This window comes from Apium graveolens, chromosome 7 (assembly GCF_009905375.1).
Source record: "Apium graveolens cultivar Ventura chromosome 7, ASM990537v1, whole genome shotgun sequence".
In the NCBI taxonomy this organism is placed as follows: Eukaryota; Viridiplantae; Streptophyta; class Magnoliopsida; order Apiales; family Apiaceae; genus Apium; species Apium graveolens.
The window spans coordinates 20,884,483-20,893,958 of NC_133653.1; positions in this window are offsets into that span (position 1 = coordinate 20,884,483).

The following is a 9,476-nucleotide window of genomic DNA, read 5'->3' on the forward strand; positions in this document are numbered from 1 at the left end:
GATGTGAAAGAAGATTTTCTGATAATATGACATAAAGAAAAGAATAAATGTTATATGTGACTACACGTCAAGGGAGAGCATGGCAGTTAGTTTTGTATAAGAACTCCTTGGAACAAAAATAAATGATAATATGGGTTGGAATATACAGGTGATGCCTCCAGGTTAGTAAATCTCTCTACTCGATTGTGATGGAAGGGAAGTAAAGTATGATAATTTGTTTGTGCGTCAATCATATCCCCTCAGGATTTTCTCGTTAATTCTTAATTCTGAAGTAATTTGGAGAAAGTTAGAAATCAAATATACAGAGTTTCGATATACCATTCGCAGATGGACAAGAAGATTAAGAGAACGATGAAAGAACCTTGAATGCAATTGGAAGCGATTATGAACTAGGTTGATTGAATAAAGAGACACGTGGGAATGAAATTCAACAATCAATAACTATTGGAAACATTCATAAGCACGAATTACTAGAATTAGAAAGAAAAAAAATTTATATGCATTATGTTGGTCCTTTTAGAACAGTAAAATAGGCAGAATAAGTGTAAGTGAGTTTACTTCATCGCCACATGTATAGCAGGATAATAGGGTGTTTATACGTGTATATTCAAGAAGGGTAATCTAGCTCCATTATATATAAAATGGAGGCTTGAGTTGAGTTATATGAGCAACTAATAGAATATGATGTCAGCGAGAAGCTGTTAAATAATCAGTGATGTTGCGAGTAAAAGTTTATGAAAAGTTGTAAGGTTGAGTGATCAACCTGAGGAAGTGGAAGTAAAATACTTGAATGTATCATTATCTGATCCTTAGTATGATTCTGAGGAGAGAATCCTTTTGAGGGGGGAAAGATGTAACATCCGGGACATAGGGTTTAATTATTTTTATCAATAATTGATTATTATGTGAATTTTTGGTGAATTATCCAATGGTTGATAATAATATTTGGATGTTTATATATAATAAAATGTGAGTATGTTAATTTAATTACGTCCAGAATAAAATATAGATAACTATGGTATTTTTCTGGTAATTTTTGGAGTGTTATATGATTTTATAATGATTTATGAATTTATTAATTATTTTCAAAATAATTACGAAACTATTTTATAAAGCCGGGAATCATCCAACTTCAACCGTTTTTACGTTTTTACAACCCGGAACTCTTCCAAAAACTTCTTCATAACCTAATCTCGTAATTCCGGATATTTTCCATATTTTTGACTTTTTCGATTCGGATTACGGTTTGACCCTTGCGCGGCCCGACACAAAATTTATAATACGATAATCATTTCGATAAATCAACAAAACCCGTATTCTCAAAAGATGGGAAAATATTACATTGTTTTCGTATAAAGTGTTTTATAAATAGCCCGATTTGGATAATTATCCAATACTGGTGTCGAATCGGATCATTTTTGAAGTTACTTAGCGGCTAAGTAAATAATTTATCGATCCAATACGATCCAAAACGAACCAATATTACATAAATATAAATAGCCCTTTTATTATTTTATTTTATTCGTATAATCATAATCAATCAGTAAAAATATATAAAATACAGAGAAAACTCTAATTATTCGTTACGTTCTTGAAAATCAAACCCTCGAACGAAGGCGTTCTCGACCTCCGATTCGGGCGTGCCATATATCAAATCGAAGCTCTTGAAAAGTACTTTCTGGATCAATCTTCAATTTCAGTGTAAGAATCAAAGTTATTTTCCTATTTATTTATTTTAATTCGAATTTAATTATGATTAAAATATGAAAATTTGATTTTGAAGTTGTTTGTGTGATTTGATGATTGATCATTTTGCTATATTATATGTTGAATTTGGAGTTCAATAACATATAGAAAATTGAGTTTAATTTTCGAATTTCAAAAATTAGGGTTTGTGTTCTTGAATAATTTCAATTGAAAACTAGGAGTTTCTTTGTTAGGGGTTATTAGATGAAATTGATTACATGGTTGTGTAGATCGTGGAAAAACAAGTCGAATGATATATTGGACATTTACAGACGATTCCAAGAATAGCTTAATCGACTTCGCCAGAAAAAGGTTCGAGTTTGTCGCCGGCGAAGTTTCAGACGGATTTTCCGATCAATCTATTCGTTGTTTGTTGATTCTAAATTATGGTATAAGTCCCTGGTATTACGTTATATGATTCTAAACAGTTTGGTGTATTTCGGGGTTGCTGGCAATGGCAACTGTCGGCGTAGGTCGGGGACGACAGAAGGATTACAGAAAAGTCCCTGAACTTTTGTGAGATTTATGTTTTAGTCCTTGTAGTTTCAAAACTTTATAAAATTTAGATTTTTATTTATAAAAATATCAAAAATCACAATTAAGTTTAAATATTTGCAGAAATGGCATTTTCCTTTTATAATATTTTCAAAAATTGATTTTTTTATTATTTTAATATTTTAAAAATTCATTATTTAATTTTAGAAAATTATTTTTAATTCCAAACTAAATCTAAATTATTTAATTAATTAATTTTAGTTGGTAATTAATTATTTGATTAGTCAATTAATTTAAATATTAATTGATTAATTAATTTAATTAGTTATTATTTAATTTTAATAGATTATTTAATTTGATTTAATTATTTATTTTTATTTAAAAATTCTGAAAACTAGTTTCAAGCTTTAAAATATTATTTTAAATTATTTTTAAGGCTCGATAATTATTATAAAATTATTTTAAAGTCGGATTCGGGTGGTTAAACCCTATAATTTAATTATAAAATGATTCGTAGACCCATTTTAATTTTGAAAAATGTTCAAAATTTCGTGTTAAATAGACAGTTCGTCCGTTTAATACGAAACGAACCCCTCTGGACTCAGAAAAATATTTTGCTTCTATTAAAAATATTTTCGAGACCTAAATTCTTTTGTATCAAAAGGGCATTTGTTTTATGAATCATTCGGAGTCGGTTATTGATCAATAAAATACTCTTTTTGACCCGATTTTAATTCTAAACGTATCGAGACCTATTTTTTGACTTTTCAACTCATGTGCTACATGAATTATGTGACTATGTGTTATATGAAATATGGGATACGTGCCTTGTGTGTTTATGTGTTATGTGAATTATGAGTCCATGTGTTGATTAAACTTTATACGATTAAAGATAATCCTTATCTATTATTATCGGGCGGGTAGACGATAAGGATAAATGTATAGACTAGAAAATTATATATTATCAGTTAATTGAATGGTATCTTTTATGATAGATACACATAGTGCGAGGCATTCAAAGTCAGACAAAGATTGTAAAAGTATAGCCTGATTACGTATAGTAATGAAACAAGTGGATTCAGAATAAAGATAAACCTGAAATGGTGAATGATAAGAAAGGTCAAGTAGCCTGTCAATGGAAATACAGATACATCAGGACTGAGTGATATAAAAGATAGTTAAAGATCAGAGGTTTATCAATTGAGGCAAGTATTCATAACCTTTCATCTAAAATACTGCAAATATTTCTTCGTTCCTATTCTAAGTTTAGAATAGTTAAATGTTTTTGTATTTTACTGTAATTACTCTTATTTATGCAAGTGCATTTTGATCTTGTTCCTTGATTATCGATTGATCACTTGAGCAAATACCCATTCTTTCGGGTTATCCGCGAACCCTAAATTGGGATGTTTTGAAATCAAAATGATTTAACATTAAAATACTCCACAGACTTGATGGTTACGATAAGGGCCAGGAATAAACAGGACCCTAAGAGCCATAGATGGCTGGTCCCTTGATTATTAGGCCATAGTTTCCTGGGTACCCCATATGTTGGTTGGGTATATGTCGTTTGGTATAGAACCGCACTATATCCTGATTGATCAGCATGTTATAGTGCATATGTTGGTTTCTAGTGTCTAGTCTAATTTATTATTGATCGCCAATAAAGGCATTCCTTCTGGAATAGTTTATGATTAAAGAATCAAAAAAAGATTTGATTCAAAGAGATAAAACAGTGAAACGTTCACTGTTCTTTTACAAAAAAAGGTGATTTATGATTAAAGGCCAATGAGGGCCGCTGTTTTATTCGCTAAACTGTTTTAAATAAATAAAGATGTTTTGAAATCATTCAAAAATTATTTCCAAGAATTTCTTTGATCTAATACCTGGAAACAATTTATGATACTTGTTGGGCATTTTTTGCTGACTCTTACTTTGTGAAATCCGATTTCTTTCAGTATCAAATAAGGGCAAAAGTGAATAACTTTCAATAGACTGCAAAAGTGAAGAGATTCCAGCTGAATGGGATTTGGAGGTGTCAGAGTGATCAATACGAGAAATTAGTAAAGAGGTAATGGAATTGTATTTTAGATATTGTAATTTTAGAAGGTTAGATTTTTATTTCATACCATAACCTGTAATCGATCCGGAATATTAAAGGGGTTATCTGTATATTTATTTTAATATACAGGTTTATATTATTTAAAGTTTTTTAGTGACACCCAATCCTGACCCCGGATATGGGGGTGTTACACATATGCCAGATACGAGTGATGGGTACCCTGTCCATACACGCATTCTTGCACCATACGTGTATGCTAGATGCAAGTGTTGGATGTATACCATATGTGAATGCTCGGTACCCGCATTCCGATGATATGAAGACCGCCCAAGCATCACTACTACAAGCATCCAAGTAATGGGAATGATGAACATGCAATCAATGGTTGCACATGTGTGAGAGTGCAACAAAAGTATGTGCATCATCTCATTCCCTAGTTTTTTTGGACATCATATACACATTAGTAAAAATCTCCATGATGGAAGAAAAGTTCTCACTCAAAACTTAAACAAGATAATGATTTAAGAAAAAATAATCACTTTGATGCTGACTCACACACATTTACATTTGAACAAAACATAATTTTTACTTAATTTTTTTATATTTATTCCAATGATCTTCACAAGACTTTATAGAAAGGTTTAGACACTTATATAAATCCTATAGTTCAAGACTCACTACAAATTATAAACGTCATTCTATATAATACATGCTTGTAGACCAATACATTGAATTAATAAAGTACGAATACATGTGCCTTTAATTTTCTCACATATGTGGAGATGAATCTAGAGATATTTAATTGATGTAACATTATATTTTTAGCACATTCCCTCTTTTTTTCTCATATACTTCTATTATCACTAAAATTTTATTGTACCACGCACGTTCTTATACACGAACTTAATTTTTCACACGAGCTTTGCTTGTAATAGATTCACGTTTATATGCCACACATGCTTTACGCGGGGCATTACAAAAATTTAGCCATGTTGTGCATGAAAATAACACAAGGCTTTCATGACTACTAGAAAATAACATAGGGCTTCTTTGATGACAACCAGAACCATTGGCACTTTATTTTCTAGTCCAGCTTTCCTCTTCGTAGGGTGTACTTCTATACGTCACACTGTATTTTCCAGATATCCCAAAATCTTAGTCAAATTATCCTTCGAAGTAACCAAGACTATACACAAATCTCTTTTAAGACAATAATGTAACCATAATATCTAGCTCTTGATACCTCGGAACGATAATATTTAATATTAAAAAAATATCCGATATTTTTTTTTTAATAATATTAATGTTATATCATTTAAAAATATTTAGAGATACATACTTTATGGGGAACCAGATATCTAGAATCAGGATAGAAGGCGACCTATATTAATACCTCACCCAGAAAAATATGAATATTATATTAAAATCACAAAGAGCTGAAATATTTTGGTGACATTCACCCCTTCTTCATCCTCTATATTGAGTTTTTTGACCAACCACAATAATAGCATGAACGAATGTACCATCAAGTTCACCAATTACTCTGTGTACCCCAATAATAAAAACATGTGAAATTATATTGAGTTTCTAGCTAATAACAAATTACATAATGCAAAAAAAAATCATTACTAATAGGAAATATTTATAACAGCTCTTTTTATCTCCTTGAAACATTTGAGTTTTTATTAAATGGTGGAGGACATATTATTTCTTTTGAAAACTCCATCATTCCATCTAGGTATTGTTTGTGTAGAATGCCGAAATCTACGTTTCACCTTTATAAAATGATCATTATGACTTACGACATGTAAAAAATATCCATTATATCTTCAACTGTTAAATACCGACTATCTTCCGGCCAACCACGTTGTTTAAAGAGGTTACAAAGTTGAATATATGCAACAGGAGAGAGGCGCATCATTTTTTGACACTAAATTATTATATTTTATTCTTGGTATTGTTCACTTTTTAAGAGTACTTTCAAATGGTAATACATAAAAAACTAATAAAAAATTATAACAACTTGAAATGCATTTATTAAAACCAGTAAAATAAATGAAAAAGTTTAAAGTTCGAAACTAAACCAATTCCTAAAAACATGAATGCTAAAGAAAAACTAAGTCTCAAGAAAAATGAAATACGAAGCTAAAAATAAGGAGGATGCGAATAAAACCAGATGCAGCACTAAGCATCAAATCCTAATTTAGTTGTCACCATTTCAACCTAGTGCTATTCGCATATTCATGAAAAAGCATCCATTGTCTCTATATTTTGGACTCTCATAAAAAAATTTAAAGTTAGATGCAAGAGATATGCTTATCTTCATCCAAGACTATTCAATTTCTCTTTACATTCTTTAAGTGATGGTCCACTATTTGCCTCAAACATACTATAAGTTTATGTGCATTGGTCATATCAACCTCAAATTTTGTAAATTTTCTCATTTTTGGTAATGTTTTAACTTTTTTCTTTAGATTTTGTTCGACAACCTTATACGAGGTATTTGACTACACTTCTTCGATTCTAGGAATCTCCATGTCGTTAGTCAGATCAACATTTTTATTCTTCTTAAAGTTAAGTCCAGATCCACCAACTCCCGTATTCCATCATAAAAATGGGTATAAAGTTCAGGGTCACTCAAAGGTGTCATGTGGAATAAAGAATACAGTTCATTTGGTTTAAAATGTGATATCTAAATTTTATTAAATATAAATTAAAAGTACTTTTTCAAGTTGATCCCATTCTTCAACTTCACAGATGAATAATAGAATCAACTTCACACATGAATGTATTAGTTGTTAGATTATAATCATTCCAAGTTTTGAATTTGAGTAGACACCAAGCAACATATGGAGATCCTAAATAATCATTTTGATTTCTCATTTGTCTAGAATCAACCTCAAAGTTGTGGGTTTTATTAAGAATTTCTCCCATTTTTATCCATGAAGGTGGTATAAGATTGCTACCAAGCCTACTACTAGCACTAAATTCCTCATTCTAGAAAAGTTTTAGTTAAAAGTTCACACCTCCATACCACTTTTATCTTTTTTTGAGTATCACTAACTTTATTTTGGCTCTCACTAGCTTGAGTTTCGGTTTCACTAACTACGTACATCCCTAAAAACCGAAATGAATTCAGAACTCATATATTGGTACCAATAGAAAACACGATTATGTTAGTGTATTATTTAGAAAAGGACTTGACTTGCAGAATGTTATCGCAATTATATATGCATTGTGAAGGGTATTATAAACTCAGGGGATATGTAAAGTATCGGGTTGTTTATATTGCTTCCGATTTTTTAATTTATTCCAATCTATAACTATATCTATTGTTGTTTAGCTTTGCCCGATATCTAACAAAGATATCTAACTATAAGAAATTCATTATTTAGGAAATGAATATTAGTTTAAGTTCTTACAAATTGTATTTAAATAGAGTTTTTGCAAAGTATGCACACAGAAGCAATCAATTACATTAATTTAAGAAAAAATAAAAAGCACAGTGATAATTTGAACTGTTATTATGATGGATGACAACATCAACGATAAATAAGGTGAAGACATCGACCTTGGTCGAGACCTCTTTCCCATTGTTTAATCCTAGTTAGTCATGAACTGCTTTTGGTACTGTGAAGATTTTGAATGTTATTTTGTGAACTTTGGGCAATCTATTGCCTGTTTAGAAATCTTTTGGCACTGTTTAACTATTTTAACTATCAGTATCATGTTTGCCATTTTTGTGACTTTCGGATAACTATTCCGTTACAGGTGTATGTATTGCCTGATTTATTATGCAATGTAGTTAATTTATTTTTGCATATTTTGGTTGCAATGTTCGGAGACTTTTATGGCAAGAAACAACCAATTTTTTTTATTTCGAGTTATAATAAAATGACATAATTGAGTTAAATTAATAAGCTCAAAGCAATCAACTAAGCGTGTCGAGTTTAGTATGCACCATAAATAAAAATAAATTTGGCCGTAATTAGATTACACAAAAAATAACTGCACTTCTTTCTAACAAAATTTCGTAATTTTTATATTAAACATAAACTGGGTGCCCTTAGTTTTCAACCAAATAGGGTCATATTAAATTTAACTGTTAGGAATATATGTGCATTAGTTTGATGATATGTTTAACAAAACACTTAAGTAGAAGTTTAGTGTTTGTAGCCTCAACGAATAAGACCACTTTGGCTATCCGTTGATGGTGCAGCTTTACTTAGAAATAAGTCTAGTGTTGTAGCACATTTTAGTCTCTGTATTTAAGATATAATTCTTAGAAGTTGAGAGAAAATATAAGTCATGTTGACTACTAGAAGATATGCAAATAGGAAGGCCAATTGTAAATATTTCATGCCTTGTAATTTTGTATAAATGAAGTGGTATCAACGGATGTCTTAAAGACCTTCGACGGATGAGAAACAAAGCTTCAACGGATGTCTCTAAAGCTTCAACGGATAGAGCTTCAACTGCTAACACATCAACGGATAAAGCCATCAACGGATGAAGGCTTCAACGGATGTTCTGTTAAATAGCAGTTGATAAGTGGTAGTTGTAATAGCAGACAGAGGCATATGGGTTGTCAGAGATAACTGAAATGTGGAAGCCTAATTTCAGGAACATCAGAAAAAGCAGCCGTTCTACTCTAGTACAAAGAGGCAATAGTCAACAAAGTACTTGAGTGATATGGAGAAGAAACAAGTGGAGAACTTATTTTATTATTGTATTTTTATCTTTGTCTTCACTTGTACACTTGGTGATATATAAACCAAGTAGCAGCTAGTAATTAGATGAGAATTTTTCCAGTGCTGTTTAGAAAAATCTTGAGAGAAAAATTATCTAGTTTGTACTAGGATGCAGCTGTGATCAACATCTTGAATCACAGATTTTCTGAAATACCTTCTCTGGTGGAACAATAATCCACCAGAAAAGTTTTTAAGGTCTGTTGTGTTCTTTACATTAGTGCTTGAATATATATCTGTCTGTATTAGTTTAAAGCAATTCACACACTTGTTTATCTTGAACACAAAGCCTTTAAAACTGCTCAAAACTTGAAAAAGTTTTGAGATTTACATTCAACCCCCCTTCTGTAAATCTCATTGTTAGTCCACTAGGAATAACAATTGGTATCAGAGCAAGCTCTTGACACACAAAGAGTTTAAAGATC